Source organism: Equus caballus, chromosome 22 (assembly GCF_041296265.1).
Source record: "Equus caballus isolate H_3958 breed thoroughbred chromosome 22, TB-T2T, whole genome shotgun sequence".
NCBI lineage: Eukaryota > Metazoa > Chordata > Mammalia > Perissodactyla > Equidae > Equus > Equus caballus.
The window spans coordinates 34,643,491-34,668,849 of NC_091705.1; the positions used below are offsets into that span (position 1 = coordinate 34,643,491).

The 25,359-nt window shown below is 48.1% G+C and overlaps 1 protein-coding gene and 1 long non-coding RNA gene across 5 annotated transcripts in view; one reads left to right on the top strand and one right to left on the bottom strand.

Moving 5' to 3' along the window:
* The window catches only part of HNF4A (hepatocyte nuclear factor 4 alpha), a 63,861-nt gene that overhangs the window by 8,801 nt on the left and 29,701 nt on the right, over positions 1 to 25,359 (top strand). The window lies entirely within an intron of this gene.
* On the bottom strand, positions 1,145 to 24,438 carry LOC106782409 (uncharacterized). Of its 2 annotated transcripts, none has more exons than XR_001379478.3 (3): positions 24,212 to 24,425; positions 14,318 to 14,528; positions 1,145 to 5,282 (listed from the first exon to the last, which is right to left on the bottom strand). It is a non-coding gene; the product is annotated as an uncharacterized lncRNA (long non-coding RNA). The 2 variants fall into 2 exon arrangements; XR_011431020.1 differs by lacking the exon at positions 1,145 to 5,282 and adding an exon at positions 7,190 to 7,699 and having other exon boundaries at positions 24,212 to 24,438.

The window sequence follows — 25,359 nt, forward strand, 5'->3', positions numbered from 1 at the left end:
GTTAATGTACCGCATCCCACAGCCTCACGATGCTGGCCAAGCAGCACATTTGCTGTTCACATAATCAACTGGTTTCCTTCATTTTCATTTCTTGCCTTTTCTTTGAATAAACGTGTTCTATTTTCTAAAATATTTTTGTTGAATCTAGTGTTCATATAGAAAAGAACATGAATTACAAATCACAATTAGTGAAATTTCACAGATGACATTGTGAATCTAGTGTTCATATAGAAAAGAACATGAATTACAAATCACAATTAGTGAAATTTCACAGATGACCATTTTTTTTTAATGAAGTGAAATAGAACAGAAAACACCCTAGTGTGTCTCATGGAGTAAGAGTAAATGTGTGTGTGAAATTTTCGTTTCATTTCTATGTTTATGGATGTCGGGGTGGGGGCGGGTTGTGATCATAGCAAAAATTTATAGAGCACTTTCCAGGGCTTTGCACATATTAACGCCTTCTCTTCACAGTGACCCTTCTCGGAGGTGCTGTTATTGTCATTCCCATTGTACAGATGAGGAAACGGAGGCACAGAGAGGATGAGGCACTCGGCGAAAGTGACATGGGCACTCAGAGGGGACGCTGAGTTTCCAGCCCAGGCACCTGGGCTCCCGAGTCTTTGTTTTGACTGCCACCCTTTATTGCCGCTGTATATAAAGTATGTGACATAAAATGTTTTCCTTACTGAGGGTCGTGCTCAAAAGGGTTTAAAAGCCACTGGGTAGAATGTTCCCAAAGGTCCTTTCCTCTTCTTCTTCTTCTTCCCAAAGCCCCCCGGTACATAGTTATGTATTCTAGCTGTGAGTGCCTCTGGTTGTGCTGTGTGGGATGCCACCTCAGCGTGGCCTAATGAGCGGTGCCATGTCCGCGCCCAAGGTTCGAACCGGTGAAACCCTGGGCCGTCAAAGTGGAGCGCGCGAACTTAACCACTCGGCCATGGGGCCGGCTCCACCAAAGGTTCTTTATAGACTTAAAAATAGCATACTTTTCCTCAGGTGTACCCACAGCGTAGAGGAGCTGATTTTAGGTAGTACATGGACAAACACTTTTAAATCTTATTGAATTCATTTTACTGCGTGTTAGAAAAATTTATAACTAGCATATTAAAGCAGTAATATAAAATATCCTTTAATAAATTAATGTATTCTTCAAAGGAAAGAAAAATATCAAGTAAATAACAACAGAAAATAAAGGTACGGGTAATAGGCAGATACAGGAAAAATTGTAAAGAGGAATGCAAATGTCCGGCGCTTTGGGCCAGATGCTTACATTGGCATCAGAAGGCCCGGATCAGGGTCCTGGCTCATTCATTTCCTAGCTCTGGTTTATTTGATCACTTACATAGGACTTACCACGGGCTAGATGCTGTTCTCGGCACTTTATAAAGATTACTTCTTTTAATCCTCACCATTGCCCATTGCAGTAGGTGCTGTCATCATATTCACTTCTCAGAAGAGGTAACAAAGGCCCAGAGAGGTTAAATAACTTACCCCAAACCACACAGCCTAGGAGAGGCAGAGCTAGGATTTGAACCCAAGCATTATGTTAGTAAGGGCAACACCAGTTGATGTAACAAACTAACCTAAAATGTAAGATAGGAGAGTTAATCTCCTTCACACAGGGACCCCAGCTCCTTCCACCTTGGCTGGAAGATGGGTTTTTTTTAACCACTGCACCCCACTGTGAGAGGTAGAATTTTCTTTGTCATACTGGGCTCCACGTCCTCCTCCGAAAATGGGGTTAATAATGCCAGTTCTGCTTGCCTCTCAGGATCTCTCTGCAGATCAAGGGGGTGGGTGCAAGGGTCTTCCGCAAACTGCCAACGGTTACACTGGATGCAAAGTGTTAGTGTGATTGTTATGTTGACCAACACTTACCGTATAGCGTGATTGTGAAGAGTAACTGAAATAACGCACGGAAAGGCCTTGGTTCCTATACAGCCCGTGTCAGCTGTGAATAACAGTAATAACAGTAATGTGCTTAGACAAATGGAAACAACAAGTATTGAGTTATCTCCGAATTGGGAAATAGTTATACAGGATCGTTCCTATTAGCAAGTTAACACATTCCATCTAAAACGGAGAAATCAAGAAGTAGCAGTATAACCATGATATTTAGAAATCCAGAGGAAAACCCCAGGGAGGGGAACAACCCAACTAAAACAGTTGTAAGTAGTTGCCTCTCATTGGTGGGAATCAGGTTCAGAAAAGCATGGGCAGGCGACTACTGCTATTTATCATCAGCTTCGTAAAAGTATTTGATTTTTGCTATTGCATATCCATACAGCTTTGACAAAACTTTTGAAAGAATTTTAAATTAAAATGGAAAAGGGAATAATTAAACACTATTTCAAACACCCTCAAATGTACTTAAGAACAAATTCCTGGGACAGAAAGCCAGAGAGGGAAAAAGCAGAGTTAAAGTTACAGGAGAAGTTCAGGATGCAATCACGTTTAAAATCTGTGCTGGACATCTTCTGACCACTGTGTGTCATACAGAAAAGAAAACCCCAGCTCTTTTCCCTAAAAGGCCCCATGGGATCCGACTCCTGTCTGCCTCTCTGTTGGGTCTCCTGTCTTTCTCCCTTTTGCTTGCTCCACTTCGGCCACACTGGCCTTTTTACTATTTTTCAATCAGGCCAAGCACATTCCTACCTCAGGGCCTTTGTACTTGCTGTTCCCTCTGCCAGGAACCTCGTTTTCCTAGCTCTTCCTATAACTGATTTCTTCTCATAGTTGGGGTCTTAACTCGAATGTTCCCCACTCGGAGCAGCCTTCCTTGACCACCCAAATCTAAGACTTCTCTGCCTCCACCCATCATTATGGGTCCTGTGATCCTCTGCAGCCCTGGAATTGTGCCTGCCTTGATCTGTTTATCATCCGTCTCCTCCACGCCAATGTAAGCTCCATTAGAGCAGGGAACCTGGCCACGGTGTTGCCTGCTAGAGCCTCAGCATGTAGGACGGCGCTTGGCACACAGTAGGCGCTCCATAAATATTTGTGGAATGAGCAAATACAGAGGGGGACGGCTGAGTCAGTACGCTGAGCAGCTGGATGGGCCGCTGGTTGGGGAGGAAGCTGCAGCCTCTGCTTGGGCCCTGCCCTGGGTAAACAGGCCTCCCCCTGCCCAGACGGCCGCTGTTTGACAACTGTCTGCCGTGGGACCGGCCAAGCCTGGGCCGCCGCATTGCCGAGGCCCAGGATCCTCTGGGACAAGCGGCAGAGGCAGCCACACCTCAGGGGGAGCTTGGGAAGGAACAGGTCAAAAAGTTATCCAAACAGGCGTGAGGAAGGGCGGAGCAGGTAGAGAGACGCAGAGAGAGCCCAGAGGAGCCGGAGGGGCCCTGGCACACCCAGCGGGCCGCTTCCCAGGCAGGCCCGGGCCTCCAGGACCTGCTTCTGGTCCCAGTTCTGGTCCTGACTTGTAGAGGGAACTCAGGCACTTGCCGCCTCTGGTCTGGGCCTCAGTTTCCTCTCCTGAGGGGCCATAAGCAGATCAGTGGTTTTCAAATTAAAAAAAAAAAACAACGGGAGCGGCGTTCTTTCTTCAAACAAAATCTTGCCTGGAAGCCAGTTCACAGGAACGATACAATGGAAGCGCTCCGCGGAAAGCAAGCATGGAGGTGAGGGACGCTGCCCACCCAGGCCCCGGGCGAACACAACCAGCTTCCTTGGTCTCTGAGGTTCTTCAGGGAGGGGGTAGCCAGAGGGAGCATCTAGAGTCTTATAATCAAACACAGACCCAGGTTCAAGCCCCATGGTGGGATCTTAGGCAATTTACTCCACCTCTCTGAGCCCTGGTTTCCCTCTCCAAAACCGGCATCATAAATAGTACTTCCTTCTTGGTGCCATATGTTCAGCACAGAACCTGGAACCTAGTAAATTCTCAATAAGAATAGTGAAAAAACAAATGGTTATTAGCAGAAGTAGCAGAAATGACCTGAAGATCCAGTTGTCTTTGCTGTGAGTTGAGAAAATATTTAACCACTCTGAACCTCAGTTTCCTCCTCTGTAAAACATGGTCAAGGGTTTAAAGGAGATCACAGTTTGCAATCCAGACCACTCAATTTTGTTTTTTAATAAAATTGGAATTAATTACTAACTTTTAAATATCCAGATTTCCAGCTTCCTTTCAAAAAAATGGGAAGCTGTAGCAACACTGATTCTCTATACCCGTGAGGCAAAAACTCCACTGGAGCTAATTTAGACTGTATGTGCTTTCTCTAATTTGCCACAGTCCCCACCATTCCTTAATGTCCTACACTGAAGTTATACTAATGAACATAAACCATTATGTTTGCTGCTTTGTCTTTCTTACAGGAAAGTGTGAAATTTGCTCCATATACTTATCTTGGTATTGTGGGCCCTTGAGTTTGGGACCCCTGATGGCTAAGACCAAGGGGAAGCTCATTATTTGTGAGAGCAATCTCCTCATTCATAGATTTACTATTGTTTAATGGGACTATCAGAACAGCTAAAATCACCTGTGTGGCTCACGTTATACTTCTGTTGGGCAGTGCTGCTGTAGCCCCTTGGTTTCGACAGCAGTGACCAAGCTCACGGCTACGTAGGCAAACTCCTGCCTCCCTTTCCCATTCTGAACAGACAACAGTTCTTGCCAAACCTCTCCGGCTTATGTCCCTCGCTGGGTCTTTGCGCGACCCCACTATTATCTCTGGTGTCCCCACCCTTGCTGCCTGTGTGTCTGTCGGGAGGACCCAGGCTCCAGAGCTCCAGGCCTGTCTTCTGGAACTCTCCACTTGGGAAATCTCACCTCCCAGCCCCCATCTGGCAGCCATTGTGTTTTCTTTATCAGATAGTCACATAAAACAATAGTCAAGTTGAAACTTTATTACATAGCCATTCTTCTGTCTCCAGCCCCTCAGAATTGACCCCAAATCCGGTGATTTGGGGGGTGGAGTTGAGGTGGAGAGAGGCTTATTTTTTCCCCTTTCTCCAAGCAAGTCATGGTTTTTCTAGAGATAACGTAGACTGACTCTCGAGGAGGGACATGGGTCCTTGTATGGTGAAGGGGCTCACTTTGTTTTCAGAAGAGAGAACGGCTACAGCTTCTCTGGGGAGATGAGAGAATACTGAAGGACTTAGGGAGCCAGGAGGAAAAGGAATCTTGACAGTGATGGAGACCCGGTTCAAATGGTGGGGCCTTTATGGCAGTGGCTGAGAACTTGTTTCGCAGAGCCAGGAAGATGTGGGTTAGAGCCACGCAAGTTCTGTGTTGTCGGACATGACTTTACCTCTCTGACCCTCAGTCTCTTCATCTGTAAAACAAAGATAAGACTAGAACTATACTAGCACAGTGCTTTGCACATAAGTGCTCCATAAATGCTAGCTATCACCATACCTGTGGGAAAAGGGCCCCCAGCGGCATGTGGAGTAAATTTAATTCTTTTTTATGTTGCTTCTGTGCATTTTGCTAATTCTTCTACCATGAACCTGCTTTAGTCTAATAAAAAGTTAATTGAGGGGCTGGCCCCGTGGCCGAGTGGTTAAGTTCGCGCGCTCCGTTGCAGGCGGCCCAGTGTTTCGTTGGTTCGAATCCTGGGCGCGGACATGGCACTGCTCGTCAGACCACGCTGAGGCAGCGTCCCACATGCCACAACTAGAAGGACCCACAACGAAGAATACACAACTATGCACCGGGGGGCTTTGGGGAGAAAAAGGAAAAAATAAAATCTTTAAAAAAAAAAAAAAGTTAATTGAGAGAGGAGATAAAAAATGAAGTGGAAATGTCATCCTTACACTGGGCTCCAACATGGGGTTTTAGAGCTGGAAAAAGGTAAGAGATCTTAGAGTCTCACCTTCACGCACCCATTTAATATCTTAATAAGCCAAGGACCCCAGAGGAACGATGATTTGGCCATCAGAGCCAGAACTAGAAAGGTGACCTTGAGAATCGGAAGGCACCTTGGGGGTCCTTCGGTCAGCCTCTCCCAAGGCAAGGCCACCCGGGACATGATTCTATTGTTAGATGTTTGAAAAATGCTGGATTAAAGAAAGCTCTGCAAATTCCGTTATCAGAGAACTTCTCAGAGCCCTTAACACATGACAGTGCCTTGGGCACTCCGAGAGAGGCTGCCCTCAGCCCACATCAGCTCGTCACAGAATGAAAACATTAGCACTGATTAAATGTCTCCCTGTCCTCAAAGAAATGCTACAGCTTAGATACAGTCCTAGAGTTAAAGAAAAAAAAAGTTTTATAGATATTTTAAAATTACATTACTGAATTGTCAGTTGCTGGAATATAGAAACACAGTAAATTTTTTTCATAATCTTTCTCCTTTTTTTTTTCTGTGAGGAAGATTGGCCTTGAGATAACATCTGTTGCCAATCTTCCTCTTTTTGCTTGAGGAAGATTGTCGCTGGGCTAACATCTGTGCCAGTTTTCCTCTATTTTATGTGGGATGCTACCACAGCATGGCTTCACGAGCGTTGCTAGGTCCACACCTGGGATCCAAACCTGTGAACCTTGGGCCAGCCCCTCTCCTTTTTTTTAAAAGTAGGAAAGGGGCCGTCCCTGTGGCTGAGTGGTTAAGTTGGCACGTTCTGCTGCGGTGGCCCAGGGTTTCACTGGTTCAGATTCTGGGCACAGACACGGCACCGCTCATTGGGCCACGCTGAGGCAGCATCCCATGTGCCACAACTAGAAGGACCTGCAACTAAGATATACATCTATGTACCGGGGGGATTTGGGGAGATAAAGCAGAAAAAAAATAAAAATAAAAGTAGGAAATACTACAAACATGCAGAAAAGTACAGAGAATAATACCGTGAACATTGATGTACCCACTGCGCACTTTTGCCAAATCCTACCACGTGACCCTATTTTCATCGGGTTCACTCTTTGTTTTAATGAGAAACGAAACATTACGCTTAGAGTTGAAGCCCCTCTGGACCCTTCCCTGATCCCACCGCCCTGCCACCCTTCTCGGAGGTGACCACTGTCAACATTTGCTGTTTATCGTCACCAGACATGTTTTGATACTTTTACTATATGTGGCTAGGTAAACAATATATAATATTATTTTGCATATCTGGAAAATTTATTCAAATGGTATGTCGCCCGTATCCTTCAGCACCTTCCTTTTATTCGCTCCTGTAACAGCTTGAGGCATCTTCCCAAGCTGGTTGCCGCAGCACCAGCTGAGTCATTGAAAATGCTGTGTCGGAATATCTCAAGTACATTTATTCTGGTTTTTGACAACGGACTTGTTGCCAGATTTTCACTATTTTAAACAATGCTACAAAGAACATTCTTACCCCCGTGAATGAGGGTTTCTCTGGGATGGCACATAGACGTGGAATTTCTGGAGTCTCGGGCAATGGGCATCTTCACTTGGATGATATCCCGGTAAGTGGCTCACTCCTGCCCACCAGCCACCACTGCCATCGGTGGTGTCTAGTTCTGGGTGCTCCACAGCCTCACCAGTGCTGGATTCAGAAATATGGTGAGGGGCCGGCCCGGTGGCACAGCACTTAAGTGTGCACGTTCCACTTCTCGGTGGCCCAGGGTTCGCCGGTTCAGATCCTGAGTGCGGACATGGCACAGCTTGGCACACCATGCTGTGTGGTAGGCATCCCACTTATAAAGTAGAGGAAGATCGGTGTAGATGTTAGCTCAGGGCCAGTCTTCCTCAGCAAAAAGAGGAGGATTGGCAGCAATTAGCTCAGGGCTAATCTTCCTCAAAAAAAAAAAAAAAGGAAATATGGTGAATGTCAAGTGAGAATTCGCATTTCCTCTCCTATTGGGTTTGTTCATATCCTTTGCCCATTTTTCTACTGCATTTTTTAATCAGTTATTTGATACAGAATTATTTATTCTTGATACAAATCCTTTTTTCAGTTATATTAGTGGAAAATATCTTTGATCAGCCTGTAGTTTCTCTTTTCACTCTCTTTGGAGTGTTCTTTGTTGTAGAGAAGTTTACAAGTGTGATACAGTTAAATTTCGGTTAAATGATAAATAAGGTCATTAAATTTAATGATCTTTTCTTTTATGGCTTGTGCTTTTCGTATCTTGGCTATAAAATCTTTCAGTGCCCTGATCACAAAGATATTACACTAAATATTTTCTATAAGTTTTAAAGTTTTATTTTTCATCTTTAGGTCTTTATTCCATAGGAATTGATTTGTGTGTGTGGCGTGAAATAGAGATGCCTTTGTACTTTTCTTCATATGGATAACAGGTTGACCCAGCACCATTTCTTGAATAGGGCATCCTTTCTTGACTGATATGCAAGGCCATCACTTTTGCCTCCCATTTTCAAATATAAGTAGATCTGTTTCTAGGCTGTCTATACGATTCCACTTATCTCTCTCTAGTAGTCACATTTAAAAAATTAAAAACAAAAAACTAAAACAGGTGCATGAATCTACAATTATACCCAAATAAAAAACTTAATTTTAAAAAAGTCCAAGGGCTGGCCCAGTGTGCAGCAGTTAAGTTTGCACATTCTACTTTGGCAGCCTGGGGTCTGCCAGTTTGGATCCCAGGTGTGGACCTATGCACCACTTGGCACACCATGCTGTGGCGGGCATCCCACATATAAAGTAGAGGAAGATGGGCACGGATGTTAGCTCAGGGCCAGTCTTCCTCAGCAAAAAAAGAGGAGGATTGGCAGCAGATGTTAGCTCAGGGCTAATCTTCCCCCCAAAAAAGAAAAAAGTCCAAAAAAGAAACAGTTAAAATTATTTAATAATATATATTATTTAACCCAATACATCTAAAATATTATCATTTCAACATCTAATGAATAAAAATAATTCATAAGATAGTTTTCTCTTTTTTTGTATTAGGTTTTCAAAATTTGATGCGCATTTTATGCTTACAGCACCTCAGTTTGAATTAGCCTCATTTCAAATGCTCAATGGCCTCATGTGGCTAGTGGCCACCATATTGGACAGTGCAGCTATAGCTTTACACACTATAGACCACGTCTTCCTGACAGTTGTTCTTTAGAATCATCTTGTCTATTCTCTTTGCTCACTCATCTAAATTTTAGGATGAGGTCAGACAGGACAGAACAGAGGTTGGAGACCAAAGGCATATCTGTCTCCTCCACTGGAATTCAATACAGACACCTACCATAGTTTGAGTGCTCGAAATTTGCAAGTATTGTGCTAAGTGGTTTTGTCTTGTTGAACTCTTAATTGAAATTTCATTGAATTTATTGATTATCTTGGGAAGAACTGACCTCTCTACCTAATGAATCTTTCAGTCATGAACACGATACATTTATATAGGTCTTTCTTTTATATAGTTCTGCTTTTATGTTTTTCAATAAAGTTTAGTAATTTTAATACATAAAAGTCTTTTGTTAGATTAATTTCTTGATAGGTTATTATTTTTATTGCTACCCTATTTTTTAATTGAATCTTCTCATTTGTTGATGTTAGTGTATACAAAACAAATGCTTTCCATATCTTGAAAATTTAACCACCAACCTTGCTAAATTCTCTTATTAGATTTGTTTTTAATTTCTTGTCTTATTGCATTGCTGGGGCCTCCAGTAAAATATCAAAGAGAAGCAGTAATAATGGGTATATCAGATAGGGTTTAGATTGTCTATGAGGAACTGAGACACCAAATAGCAATAGCTAAAATGAGATAGAAGATTATTCCTCAGTTATATAAAAATCCAGAGGCAGGCAATCTAAGAGTAGTATGGCCAGCTCTTCTCCTTAGCAGTCCTGAGGACCCAGGCTCCTCCAAGCCACTACTCTTCCATTCTCATGGTGGCTTCATCCTCATGGCACAAGACGGCTGCCAGAGCTCTAGCCATACATCCCTATTACAGGCAGAAGGATGGAGCAAGGGACAAAGAAGAAAAGGGAATAAAAGTCGTGTTCCAGCTATCTTTTAAGAAAAGTTCCTAGAAGTTGCCACAACTACATTTCTGAGTACATTTCATTGGCCAAAACATATTCATATGGTCTCACCTAGCTTCAAGGAAGGCTTGAGATAAGTCTTTTCGGGGGACATCCACGTGCCCAAATGAAAACTGGAGCTTCTATTACAGAGGAAGACAGGAAGGCTAGAGGACATGTGAGAACTCTCAGCCTCTGCCACTTTGGGCAACATTGTTTTACTAACTTTAAAGGAACACTTTGACCTTTTCAAGCATAACATCTGCTGTAGGGTTTTGGTAGGTAATATTATTAAGTTTTAAAAAGTTTCTTCTAAGTAAGCTAGAATTTTTGTTTATTTTTTAATCACAATTAATGTTGAATTGTCCTAATTGCTTTTTGAACATCTACTGAGATAATTACATTTTTTTCTCCTTTAGTCTTTGATTTTCTAATGTTAAATCATTCTTGCATTCCTGGAATAAACACAACTTGATCATGATGCCGCATATTTATTTCATACATTCCTGAAAATTTTTTAAATTGTAGTACGATATACATAACATAAAATTTACCATTTTAGCCACTTTTAAGGGTACAGTTCAGAGGCATTAAGTACATTCATTGTTATATAACCATCACCACCATCCGTCTCTTGAATTTTTTCATCTCCCCATACTGAATCTCTGTACCCATTAGAATATAACTCTCCACTCCCCCTCCCCCAGCCCCTGGCCACCACCATTTGACTTTCTGTCTCTGTGAATTTTTGTTTTTTTGAGGAAGATTAGCCCTGAGCTAACATCTGCTGCCAATCCTCCTCTTTTTGCTGAGGAAGACTGGCCCTGAGCTCACATCCATGCCCATCCTCCTCTACTTTATATGTGGGACACCTATCACAGCATGGCTTTTGCCAAGCAGTGCCATGTCCGCACCCGGGGTCCGCACCCGGGATCCGAACCGGTGAACCCCGGCCGCCGAAGCAGCAGGTGCACACTTAACTGCTGCGCCACCAGGCCAGCCCCTGTCTCTGTGAATTTGAGTGCTCTAGCTACCTCATATAAGTGGAATCATACAATATTTGTCCTTTTGTGACTGGCCTACTTCACTTAGCATAACGTCCTCAAGGTTCACCCATGTAGTAGCATGTATCTGAATTCCCTTCTTTTTTAAGGCTGAATGATATTCCATTGTGTGTACAGACCACGTTTTGTTTTTCTGTTCATCTGTCAGTTGACACTTGGGTTGCCTCTTCCTTTTGGCTATCGAGAATAATGTTGCTATGAAAAGGATGTAAAAATCTCTCTTCCAGATCCCGCTTTGAGTTCTTTTAGGTCTATACCCCAAAGTAGGATTGCTGGGTCATATGGTAATTCTCTTTGTTTTTTTAAGATTGGCACCTGAGCTAGCATCTGTTGCCAATCTTCTTTTTTTTTCTTCTTCTTCTTCTCCCCAAAGCCCCCCAGTACATAGCTGTATATTCTAGTTGTGAGTGCCTCTGGCTGTGCTATGTGGGACCCCGCCTCAGCATGGCCTGAGGAGCGGTGCCATGTCCGCGCCCAGGATCCGAACCAGTGAAACCCTGGACCGCTGAAGAGGAGCCCGTGAACTTAACCCCTCGGCCACAAGCCCCTCATATGGTAATTCCAGTTTTAATTTTTTAAGGAACTGCCATGCTGTTTTCCATAGTGGCTGCATTATTTTATGGCCCACCACAGTGCAAAGGGGTTCTGATTTCTCCATATCCTCCCCAACACTTGTTATTATCTGTTTGTTTGTTTTTTTAAAATAATATCCATCCTAATGGGTGTGAAGTGGTATCTCACTGTGGTTTTGATTGGCGTTTCCCTAATGATTAGTGATGTCGAGCATCTTTTCATGCCCTTCTTGGTCATTTGTATATTTTCTTTGAAGAAATCTCTATTTAAAGTCCATTTTAAAATCAGGTTGCTTATTTTTGTTGTTGTTGAGTTGTAGGAGTTCCTTTTATATTCCAGATATTAACCCCTTACCAGATAGACGATTTGCAAATATTTTCTCCCATTCCGTGGGTGCCTTTTTCACTCTGTTGACAGTGTGCTTTGGCACACAAAAGTTTTTAATTTCAACATAGTCCAGTTTATCTTTTTTCTTCTTTTGTTGCCTGTGCTTCTGGTGTCATATGCAAGAAATCATCACAAAGTCCAAGTCATGAATATTTTCCTCTTTGTTTTCTTCTAAGAGTTTTATAGCTTTAGCTCTTCTGTTTAGGTCTTCAGTCCATTTTGTGCTAATTTTTGTATATGGAGTAAACTCTGTCCCACTTCTTTCTTTCGCATGTGGATATCCCATTTTCCCAACTTGAGTTTGTTTCTGATCATATTTTACTTAAGACTTTTGCACCTGGGAGATGCTACTTTGATTCAGCCTCTGATCCACTGCTGGAATCCTCTCGCCATCCTCCCCGACTCTTAGCTTGAGCCTGACGCTTCCAGTGACAGGATGCTCACTACTTAAAGAAGCTTTTTTCCCGGTAGAACCACTGCATCCGACAGAAAAATCGTCCTCATTTTGAGCACAAACCTTCCTCCGTGTGGCATCCATCTGTTGGTCCTGGTGTGTCCTCCGGGGCTATAAGAATGGGTGACCGCTCTTTTCCAAAGGAAAGTACTTTGAATTCAGTAAGTAACAAAACTGCGTGCCTCATTTATAAGGTTTATCACATTTACCCCACAAAGCAATCTATGGAGAGGTCCTACGATTGATTCTTATTTTGCAGATAAAACAAAGAAGGCTTGAAGAACTTATAATTTTCACATAGTCAAACAGTTATGTAAATGACACCTTTGATATTTCAAAGGCAGTGGTCTTGACTGCTCTGCTCTGCTACTCTTTCTCTCTTCCCCAGCTGCCCACCCAGCACTCTTTCGGATCTTCAATTATTTTCCAAAGGGCATGGTGTTCTCATCCTGTCCCATCCCAGGAAGATTTTAAGTGTTCCTATTAAAATTGAAATCAAACACAAATGTCCATGAATGGTCCTTTAAGGCTGGAATACAGAGGGCTCCTTAGCTCCTTCGACCTGAGCACTACGTCCTCGCTATGGCTCAGGAGACTGGGTTAGAGGTTTGGCAGCTGCCACCAAGTAAAACTTCTAGAATTTGGTCATGTGTCCTGCTGCTAAGGCAGCTCTCCCCGTCCGCACTGTCCAGGTGACTTATTTTTAACATTTCTGCAAATCCACTTGGATCTTGATCCTGCTATAATTTTATAGCTAACACATGTCAGTTCTTTTTTTTCTTCTCTTTTCTTTTTGTGAGGAAGATTGGCCCGGAACTAACATCTGCTGCCGGATTTCCTCTTTTTGCTTGAGGAAGATTGTTGCTGAGCTAACATCTGTGCCAATCTTTCTCTATTTCATGTGGGACGCCTGCCACAGCAAGGCTTGACGAGTGGTGCTAGGTCTGTGCCCAGGATCCGAACCTGTGAACTCCAGGCCACCGAAGCGGAGTGTGCAAACTTAACCACTACACCACTGGGCTGACCCCACCTGTCAGTTCTAAGCCCTTTATATATATTAACACAAATAATCGCCACAACATCCCAATGACATACACATCATTACCATTCCTATCTTGCCAATGAGAAAATGGTCAAAGAGCAGTTAAGTAACCCACCCAAGGTCACACAGCTAGCCCATAGCAGAACCAGAATTCAACCCCAGAAAGTCAGGCTCCAGAATTTGTGCTCTCAGCCTCTATTCTGTGCCGCCTTCAAACATCTGACAATCTCAGCCAGCTTTTTGGGGTCCAAAAGGTTGACACACACTTAGGGATCTCCTTTTTTAACAAAGAGCGAGGAGACCAAGGGCCAAGAGCCTTTGAAAGGCAGCACTATTAAGTTGGGATATAAAATAACGGTTTATTTCGTTCTGTTTATTTTCCCATTGTTTTCTACTTGTGATACTGATGTTTCATTTGGTAGGAATAACATTTCCTTCTAAAACAAATTTAAGTAAAAATAAGTGAGTTGATGTAAGAAAAAAGACTAGCATAGATGTTTTTCAGATATGACAAAAATAGGGGCCAGCCCGGTGGCACAGCGGTTAAGTGTGCATGTTCCGCTTCGGCGGCCTGGGGTTCTCCAGTTCGGATCCTGGGTACAGACATGGCACCACTTGTCAAGCCATGCTGTAGTAGGCGTCCCACATATAAAGTAGAGGAAGATGGGCACAGAGGTTAGCTCAGGGCCAGTCTTCCTCAGCAAAAAGAGGAGGATTGGTGGCAGATGTTAGCTCAGGGCTAATCTTCCTCAAAAAAATAAAAAAGATATGGCAAAAATAATGGTCACAGGGACATCAGGGAAGCCTTGGAAAGACCACATTCAGTCAAGTGAGGTGACGCTATGCTGCGACGGCAAAGCAAGCCCCAAGTCCCAGCACCTAACACAGCAACGTTGATCGCTCACTTACAGAACGAGTCCGTCGTGGGGCGGCAGGGTGCTCGCCTCATCCAGGTGACCCCTCAGCTACACTTGCTTCCGCAACAGCCCCAGCGCCGGGTGGTGAAGCTTCCGCCCAGCTGTGACGCAGAAGGTTTCTGCTCACATTTCATTGGCCAAGACAAGTCACATGGTCACATCTAACTTCAAAGGAGGCAAGAAAGTGGGATCCGGCCACGTGCCTGAAAGGAGATAAGTGGAATAGCAGAACGGTCCACAGCTGGACCAGGAGCAAAGGGGCCTGAAGATGGGTCTGGAAAGGTAGACGGAGTCAAGACTCATTGGATTCGTCTGACCGTCTTTGACCACTATGACCAGAGAAGGGACTCTGGTCTCCAGAGGAGAAGGCAGTCTGACGTCACCATCCTGTTAAGCCGCTGTGTTTCCCAGGCAGCACCTCGGGGTTCCAGTGGTTGAGGTGTGTGTTTGTGTGTGTGTGTGGGGGGGGTGCTGTTATTTCATGAGTGGCTTCAGCTGAACTCTGCAGTCAGCTCTGGTTTATTCCCTGAAGGGAGAGGCAGCCATTTGGCCTTTGGCTGAGCTGGGAGTTGCTTCTGTCACTGCTTTGAAAAGCTGTCCGGGGAGGGGTACTTGAAAAGGAGAAGAATTCGAGGAGAGGGTCCCGGCAGGTCTGGTTATCAGGGAGGCTTCCTGGAGGAGTTTTCAAAGCGGGGTTGAGGGCTCTGTGCATCAGGAGCGCCTGGAAGCTCATTACACACGTGACATCAGGGCCTACTGTTGACCCTGGAGCCTGGAGGTGGGACCTGAGGCATCTGAATTTTTAGTAATGGCCGCAGATGCTTACTATGGACACTGAAAATCGAGAAACACTGAATTATAGGGAGAAAATTTCCGATGAGTCTAAAGGCCTAACACAGTGGTTCTCAGTGGGCCGATTTGAACCCCAAGGGACACTTGGCAATGTCTGGAGATGATCTTGGTTGTCATACCTTGCGGGGAGAGGCGGGTGCTACTGGCATCTAGTGGGTGGAGGCCAGAGATGCTGCTAAACGTCCTGCAATGCACAGAATGCCCCAGAACAGAGAACTACCCAGCCCAAAATGTCCACAGTGCCGAGTCGAGAAACCCTTGTTAACAATGAGAGTCTGAAGCCTGCCAAATGTAGCAGCATGTATGATTTTTAATCTGCTCTTTTTATTTTATTTTCCAAATTTTCTACTATAAGCATAAAATCATTTTCATCGAAAGCATAGTATGTACCAAGCACTTCATGTCCATTATATCAGTTTCTCCTCAAAAATCTTTTCAGGGCCGGCCCCAGTGGCCTAGTGGTTAAGTTCAGCGTACTCCACTTTGGCGGCCTGGGTTCAGTTCCCAGGTGTGGACCCATACAGCTCTGTTAGCAGCCGTGCTGTGCTGGCAGCCCATATACTGAAAAACGGAGGAAGACAGGCATGGATATTAGCCTAGGATGAATCCTCCTCAGGAAAAAAAAAATTTCAGTCATTCATCCAACAAATATCTTTTAAGCACCTATTATGAGTTTAATTTTAAACTGGTCAAGATGTCAGGTGTACCCTGGGGAATACAACAGATAAAGATCATCTCCTTAATGGGGGTGGAGGAGATAGATAATATACAAGTAATTCAACATATCTGTAATTTCAAGTTGTGATCAGCAGTAAGAAGAAAAAACAGGTACAGGGACAGAGAATAAAGGAGTGAGGGATGGGGAAAACCTGTATAAATTTGGTAGGAGAGGGGCCGGCCCCATGGCCAAGTGGTTAAGTTTGCACATTCCGCTTCTGTGGCCCAGGGTTTCGCCGGTTCGGATCCTGGGCAAGGAGTCGGCACCACTAATTAGGCCATGTTGAGGTAGCATCCCACATGCCACAACTAGAAGGACCCACAACTAAAATTATACAACTATGTACTGGGGGGATTGGGGGAGAAAAAGAAGATTGGCAACAGTTGTTAGCTCACGTGCCAATCTTTAAAAAAAAAATGTATATATATATATATATATATATATATATATATATATATATGGTAGGAGAGTCCTCCCAGACAAGGGGACAATCAAGCTGAGATCTGAAAGATCTTTTTTTGCTAGCCATACCAAGATGCAAGGAACTGCTTTCCAGGCAAAGATAAAAGAATGTGCAAAGGCCCTGAGACAAGAAAGAAAAACTAAGAAAAAGTCCAGAGTGGCTGCAGCCCCTGGGGCGGGGGTGAATGAAATGAAATGAGGATGGAGATGTAGGGATACAGAAACGAGGTCACGCAGGCCTCACGGTCCATGGGAGTTTTGAATTTTGAGTTTTATTATAATGCATAGAAAGCTGTAAAGGTTTAAGTAAGGGAGGGACTTGACCCAATCTATTTGTGCAAGATTCTCTCTGGCCCTGGGTGAAGAGTGGGTGGTCCGGGAGCCAGTGCAGCAGAAGAGAAGTGAAAAGACTTCCATAGACTTCGAGAGGTGATGGTGGTGCGGACAAGGTTGGCTGTGGGGGAGATGAAAAGATGATGAAAATTTGAGATGCTGTTGGAGGTGGCGAGAACTGGACTTTCTGATGAGTTGGGAGCGATGGGAGGAAGGACACAAAGATAGTGACTCCCAGGATTTGGGCTAGAATAACTGAGACGGGGGTGGGGTGATGGAATATGACGACATAGGTATTATCGGTATTATTATCACTCTCTTTTAAAGACTGAGGGATGGGAAGCGAATGCTCCTACTTCACAAGGCTAGTAAGTGGACTGTAATTCAGGTGTGTCTAACTCCAAAGGTCATACTTCCCCACACATTAACTTTTATAATGAGGGGAGGATATTTAATGATATTACTCTCATTAAACATTAAGATAACATAAATGGCCCCGAACGCAAACGTGGGCCTCCACATGGAGCCAGCACAAAACCTGGGACCCTCTTCAGAGGGACCTGCACGCTGGGCTCGGGCGTCGGAATATAAATTTCTTAGACGGTGGAATGGGAGCGAGGTACCCGCCTCTGGGAACCTGTTTGAAAATCCTGCGTTCTGATTGGTGCAGCGGCCACGTACTGGCATGTGATTGGAGGGAAGTGAGCCCGCCGGTAACTCAGCCCAGCGAGTTGCGGCTGGTGACGGCGCGGGGCGGTCCTCTCGGGCCTGGAGAGGCGTGGTCCGTCCGGGCCTGTGATTGGTGAGATCGTAATACGACCTCCGCCGTGATTGGTGGAGCCCGTGCGGTCATTTAGAAGTTTCCGAGCGCCAGTTCCCGCCTTGGCCACTAGGAGGAGCCCGGGACGCGCAAAGCGAGGCGCTCTGGGGCGTCTGGACCGCTTCCTCCAGGACGCCCTCGGACTCTGCGCGCAGCGCTGGTTGTGCCCTGCGCCCTAGGGCAGCCGCGGGGACGGGGGTTGGGGTGAGAGAGGGACGGTGTCAGGGCTCCAAGCTCCGGCCCTGGTGGCCACGCTTCTCTGCACAGCCCCTTTGGCCCCTTCCTCTGGCTCCCAGCCCCGCGGAAAACATTGGCTGACCGAGGGGTGGGGCTGCGGGTTCGCGAAGGTTTGTGACGGCCCAGATCCAAATTGCAAAATTGTGGAATCTCTCAAGCGAGACTCAGCAGCCCCCTCCCCCAGCGGCGCCCTCTGCCCGCCTTGGAGCCCTTCTCTCCAGTTTTACAGCCTCCACCGCGCCCTTTAAGATCCTCAAAGGACTTTTACAAATTCACATCTCACTGGAGCTTAGAACTGTTCCATGCAGGTGAAGGCCACCAGCTCGGAGTTCACCCTATCCAAGGACGCCCCCTACCATCCCCAGGCGCTACCACATCGTGCTGTTTCACTGTCTTCACTGCACTTAACCACTATTTGAAATTTGTTTCTATTTTATTCATGAATGTCTGTCTCCACTGTGCCTCCCCACCAAAATATAAGCTCTGAGGAAGGGAATAGGTGGCCAGATCCAATACAGAGCGCCCAGTTACATTTGAATTTGAGATAACAAGTGTTTTTTTAAGTATAATTGTGTCCCATGAGTTATTTGGTACATATACTAAAAAAAAAAAAAATTCATCGTTTATCCAAAATTGAAATGTAATTGGACATCCTGTATTTTGATTTGCTAAAACTGCAACTCTGTAGAGGGAAGATCTTGCCTATTGTCTTCCTTCCTCCATCTCCAGCACCCACAACCGTGCATGTGGAAGGTGTGAATAAATGTTGAATGATGGGTTGGGTGAGTTCATTCCGTGCCAGTCAGGTCCTGGGAATAGAAGGGTCAACAGGACACAGTCCAGTGGAGGAGGCAGCCCGATAGCCGGTCACCACCGTTGGACTAAACCGTGATGATGTAAAGTGCTGTGAGGTGGGGGAGCCCCGACCCTGCCTGAGCCTCAGGGCCACCTGGCGGAAGATGACAAAGATGGGACTTGAAGGATGAGGAGGCGGAGGGGGAGGTGGGACAGCTGCTCTGGGCAGAAGCCTGTGCAAGGCGAGAGACAAGGGAGAGGCTGTGGTCCTCTGAAAGCTGCGGTGGCTGGAGGACCGTGTGGCCGGGCCGTCAGAAAGAGGCGAGAAGGAGACTCACATGCACTGAGCACCAGCACCCCCAGTCAGACAGCAGTGACGCCAGGGTGGTGTTATCGTGCCCGTTGTAGAGATCAGGAAACGGAGGCTCAGAGAAGTGAAACCTCGGGCCCGGGTTTACGGTCTGAGTGGGAAAAGCTGAGCTTCACACTCAGGTCTGGCAGACTCTGATGCCTGCACGCTCCTAGGAGAGCTCCTGGTTAAGGGTTATCACCCCAGTGGGAGGATGAAGATACCGAGGCTCAGAAAGGAGGCGGCTCTCCCTGCGGATGTGGCTCTGTCCAGTTTAACAGAACACTGAGGCAGTGCAAGGGTATGGTTTGTCACAAGCCCTCAGGGGAGACGACGGGAGGCCAGAGCAGGACCCAGGAGTCCAGGCTACTGTGTCCCCCATTTCTGTTTGGGTTGGGGCTCTAGGACCCCCTTGCTGAGCCCTGTGGCTAATTCTTTGCATGGGTCCTGCTCGAGTTCGCTGTTTCCATGGAGACCGCCTCCCACCATCCCTGAAATCTCATTGTGACCAGTATTAAGAGATTAACTCTGCCGGCAGCCCTTGCCGGGTCTTGGGTGCCAGTGTGGCAGCAGGAGCTCCCTCAAGGATGAAGAGCTTGCCCACTGTGCGGGACCCCATAGCACCAGGAGGAGGATGTCAGACTGGGGCCAGGGCTTCCCCCAGGACCCCCCAGGTATGGTCCTGACTCCGCATCTACCACGAGAGGAGGACGGGGTGGTGGAAGAGAGACACAGGACCAAGGGGAGGAGTCCAGATTTTGGAGCAGTGTAGAGACTTTGTCCCCCCAGCCCCCGACCCAGGAAGGCCCAGGGCCCTGGCAGGCAGATGCCATTCTGACCAAGGCAGGATCCAGACCTCAACAAGGTCAGGGGAGCCCACAGAGTCTTTCAGGGGTGCTCCGAGTAAACCTAAAGATCCGCTACCTAATCTCCTTCATTTTACAGTTGGGGAAACTGAGGCACAGAGAGGGAAAGTGACTTGCCCAAAGTCAGTGAGTCAGTGAACTGAAGCAGGTTGAGAGTCCAGAGGGAGGCCTGAGGTGGCCTGAGCAGGACACATTTGGTTAAACTGTCATTGCCACGTTGGCCTTGAATTCCACATCCTCCTCCCTGACCTCCAGGAGTGAGGTCCCCTCCATCTTCCCTCCTGGGCCTGTCCTGCCCACCCTGCTTCCCCTGCTCCCCACCCCCCCACCACCCCGCCCTCCCCTGCCGCCCGCACAGCCTGAGGCTGGCAGAGAGTTCCTGGCAGGCTCCACTCTGCTGGAGGGCATGGCCACCAGGCCCTAACTGTTCCATCCAAGGGACGTCCTCTTACTGGGTCACTATCTGGATGACTTTGGACAGTTTTTATTCCACGCTTCAGCCCCTCTGTGACTTCGGGGCCTGGACGCAGTGGGCACCCTGACAACCCCTCCACCCCACTCCTGCCAGGCTTGCCCTGCAGAGCATTAGGCCGGGCTCCAAAGCTCACTGGGCCAGGCTTCCTGGAAGGCCACCCTGGGGCAGGGGACAAACACGGGCTGTGGAGCCAGGTCGAGAGAGTTCAAACGCCATTGACTCAGCACTCAGAGCCTCAGTTTCCTCGCCTTTGAAGGGGCCGCATCCCCTCCTTCCTCGAAGCTCTCAACTCAGTGTAATAATCTGCAGGCCATGCTATTCAACGAACAGAGCAAGGCGTGCAGCAGTGGGCGGGGAGGGGCTGGTCAGACAGCATCCTCTGTGCTGCTGGGCACGGAGAGAAACCTTGGCAAGCATACGAGAAAGTCAGAGAAGTGCTTCCCTGTGGTGGAGGAGACCGGGTGGCACAAGCCTGCTGACAGCGCGCCTTTTCTATAGTTTTGATTTTTGAACCATGGGAATGCAGTACCAATCCAAAAATAAATTTAAAATTTTTAGCAAATTAGATAAAAAATCTAATAATAATAATCATTGCACATACCTCTATAATACGACAGGTATATAGCCAAGATTGAGAGCCACGTACTAGAACTTGACTCAGGAACAGAGAAACCCTGGCTCTGCGACTGAATCCTTGACCCGGAAACGCCCTTTATTTTAGGCCAAGCTCATTTTGCCAATAGCAAAAGAATAGTCATGGGTACCAAGAACCAGGGGCTGCCAGCACGCTGGCCACAGTGCCGAGCACTTTCAGAATACCGTCTCCTTGAATCGGCATTCTGACCTCACGCAGAAGCCATCACTGTTCCCATTCTACAGATGGGGAAACCGAGCCTTGCTCAAGTTGTGACTAGGAAGTTGTTGAACTTGGGTGCACATCTAGGCCTTTCCCGCTCCGCATTTCAAGCCCTCCTCCAGTGGGTCTCAGTCTTAGCTGCACATCAGGGTCACCTGGGAACTTTGAAAAATACGGATGCCCAGCCAGCACCCGCCCAGCCCTCTGCCCAGATTTAGTCATGGGTCTGTGATAGGGCCTGGGCACCTGTATTTTTTAAAGGTCCCAGGTGATTCTAATTCACTGTCTGGGTTGGACCTCTGCTTCAGCCTAGACAACTTTTTAGATGGGAAACCAAGGCTGGGGGAGGGGTGGGGAATGACCTTGCCCAAGGTCACACAGTGGCTGGAAGCAGAGCTAGGGCAGGTCTCACCTGGAGCTTTTGTGAAAATGAGTAAAAAGCGCCCCGCTCTGGGCAGGCAAATCTCCATAGGTGCTTGGCTGGGTAAGTGGAACAGAGATGGATTTCCGCCTCCACCTGCCCTCTTGGCCAGAGAACCTTTGTGCAGTGAGCCACCTGTACAATTGTATGCAGTGACCCTGGCCTGAGTCTCAGGACTCCCAGACACTTCACCTCAGTGATGTCCAGGCAAGTCCCTGGGGCCCTTCAGAACAAGGGTGGTTCCCGGGATGTGGGTTCACCCCTCACCCCAAGACCAGGGTCTGGGCCAGGCAGAGACTCTCCATCCTCCCTCAGGCCCCACAGGGGCTGAGCAGGCTCCATCTATCTCCCAAGGTCACTTCTGCAGATAAGGTCGGGAACATAACCGGGAGGGGGGAACATAAACAGGAGGACAACAGCCTCAGCCCAGAAGTCACAAGCCAGCTGACAGGAGGCAGTGCACAGGGAGGCCCCGCCCACGCAGGCCCAAGTCCTCCTGGCTTCCTTCCTGCTCATTCTCCAGACCATCCTCTCTACCCTACCTCTTGAGCCTTGTGGTCAGCATCTCCCACAATGCTCTGCTCTCCAGCCAGAGAGGCTTCCATGCCCTTCCTCCATCACCCACTGTGTTCTCCACTTCTGGACGTTCCCTCTGTCCAGGATGCCACCTGCCACCTCCTCCAGGAGTCCATCCCTGGTCATTCTGGCTCAGAGGCATGTCTTCCTTCTTGAGCCTTCTCCAGCCCTCACAGACCACACACAAAGCCCACATGTGCCTTGGGATGGAGCATATTTTGTCAGCAGACTGGCCAGCTTGCATCGAGCACTGACTGTGTCTCGGCCCTGGAAGGGCAGGGAAGCCTCAGGGTTAGAGTACAGGCTCTGGAGCCAAGCTGCTCAGGTTTGAATCCCAGCTCTTGTTTCTTGTAGGCTGTGTGAGCTTGGGCATATGACTCAACCTCTGTGTGCCTCGGGTCTATAAAATGGTGATGACAACATTGCCTGCCTCACAGAGTGGCTGTGAGGATCAATGAGTTGACACACGTAAGGCCCCAAAACTGCCTTATAAACATTGGTCATGGTCATCCTGCCATGTCCCTCACTCCATTTCATCCTCATGACAACCCTCTGAGTTAGGTATTGTTATTCCCAATTTACAGGTGAGGAAACTGAGGCTCCAAGAGGCGAGAGAGTCAGGGTTGGGCACTGCATCTTCCTCTACGGCCTGATGCCTCCAGAGAGAGGATGCAGCTGACACGGGTTACAACGGGAGCCTCTGGTTTGCAGCTCGTGGCTGCTCCTCAGAGGGCCCACAGGACACAGGCCAGGTGAATTCCTATGACTTGGGCCTTCCAGTGGCTCTCAGGCACCTCTCTGCCCCCAGCAGCCCTGGGAGGGAGGGTGGACGGTAGAGGAGGGCGTTCTGGTGCTGTCCTGTTCACTAATGTCCCGAACACGTCGCGGAGTCCCAGAGAGAGCCCCTGTCCTCCCCAGCCTCCCTGGAGACCCAGGACACCTTGGTGACCTCCTGTCCCTGGAGGAGTCACACCCCACCCCCCAATCTCCCCATCTGTACAGTGAGTGAGGGGAGGAAGCTGGACCAGTTCGCCTCATCAGCTGCTGGCCCCGCCTTTCAAAGGAAACATTGAAGAAGAGCACATCTGAGAGGCAGACACGGGGTGACAGGGTCCGGGTATGCGCTCACTTGGCTCCTGGAATCCTCAGGACCCGGTTTGAGAGGCCCTCCCGGCTCTGACACTGCAGGATTCTAGAATCCCAAACTCAAAGCTGCCGCTTCGCATCCCTGTTTGGAGAGCTCTGCCCCCAGCTGCCTTTATCTCTCTTTGGTCACAGAGCAAATTTGCTCAGGACCCGGAGCAGGGGAACAAGCCGACTGTTGACTCTTGAGCAAAACCTGCGCGCTTTGGAGAGCAGAGGAGGAGGCCTGGACGTGCGTGGGGAGGCCAGCGGCCTCTTGCATAACCCGGCGGCCTCCTGCGCACCCGGGCCTTTTCGGGGTTAGGGGTGAGGCAAACCGCAAACTCATGCCCGGTTAATTTTTTAAGGCAAAATCAACAGGCTCAGCAATGATTAGCAGGCAGGTAAGTTCGTCTTAATCATGCCGAGGAGAGAGAGGAAGGAGGTTTCTGGGAGCCCAAGGATGAGGCTCAGTTATCAGTTAACCACATGAATGTTCTTTCCTTCCAAACCCACTGGCCTTCAGCCCCGAGCTCCCTCATCTTCCTCTCGGAAGTGCTTCCGTGGCAACCAGGGGCTGTCAGTCATTGAAACAAACACTGCACCATCCGGGGTCTGTAGAAGGCACTGCCAGCATCCTCGAGGGCTGCGTTGGAGCAGAGGGGTCCTCACAGAGCTGCGGTCTTCTTGTTCAAAGAAAGCTTCCCTAGCTACTGCTGCATGGCCTTCAGCATGTCCCTTCCACCCTCTGGGGCTCAGTGAGGGGCCCCGGGTCTATGCCGCAGGTTCAACCCGCAGCCAGCTGCCACTCCCCTGGGGCCCGCAGTGTCTGCATCCACCAAATGGCTGGGTTGGCTGAGACACCCTTTCCAGTCTTGAAGTTCTGCGAGGTCGTGATTGAATTAAGCCAACATGGCTAGTGCCCAGGGTAAGGAGGGTGGTATGAGCAGCATTTTAGGAGTTCAAGGGGGAGAAAAGATGCCCAGGACACAGAGGAGGCCTACCTGGTGTCTTCCGTCGGTACCAGCAAGCGTCAGATCCCAGCTCCAGGAGGAGGGCTGCCCTCTCGGGAGGCAGGGGGCCCTGTGGGGTGGGATGGGGCTGCAGCGATGGCCTGGCAGACCCCACTTGGCCCAGGACCCTTCCCCCTGGAACTTGAAAGCTGCCAAGGGAAGCAGCCGACCCCGCCAGCCCCAGGCCTGCTGGCTGTCTGGACTGGAGTTTGGTCAGTGGTTGGGGACCTATATTGTGGGAAAGTTAGGACTTTGTCCACAAACTGGAATTTGAAATTTCAAAGGGGCGAAACTGAAGGGCCCTACCCCAGAGTGGAGATGGCTCTTGGCTTCTTTCCCCCACGACTTTTGTTCTTTGTCTTGATAAGTCCCGGGTTCCTGCACCGCTCCCCGGTGGGGGGCGGGGGGAGAGATACCGGCTGCTGAGCACCCAGGGAAGTGGAGAGGCCGGGCAGCCAGGGGAGCCGGTGTCTGGAGGATGCCTCTGAACTTGCATGTGGCCAGGGCCAGGCTCTGGTGCGTCTCAGAGCCCTGAGATCTCCGGCAGGAACGTGCTGGTGAACCGCCAGCCCGGTGCTCCAGAATTCTGAGGTTTTGTCTGGGATTCTGGAAGGGAGGCAGCGTCTAGGGGGTGAAGGCCTCAAGCTCGGGAGTCAGACTCGGGTTAGGTTACAGCCCCTACTTTAGGATCTGTACTGCCTTAGGCAAGTCGCTTCACCTCTCTGAGCCTCAGTTTTGTCATCTGAAAAGTGGGGCAGATGAACTGAGAAGAGTGGAAGGTTCTTAGCACTGGGCCTCGCACAGACTCTCTCGAGAAACATTAGCCATTATTCTAGTTTAAAAGAAAAACGATGTGGTCCAGGGGGCAGCTCCCTTCGCCACTGTCCACACCAGAGGCTTGAGTGCCCTGCCCACAGCTGGATCCTTGGCAGCCCCTCCCCAACCCCTGGCTGCCCAGGACAGTGCTGTCAAGACACGCTCCTCTTCCCTTCTCAAGGCCGCCTCCATCTACAACACGGAGGAGCCAGACCTCTAGGTGAGGTTGTCTGTCATCCCCTGGGAGCTGTCACATGTTAAGCTGGGGTCTGACAGCCCAAGGGGGTGGGGAAAAGAGAGAGAAAGGCCGCTGAGTTGATGGC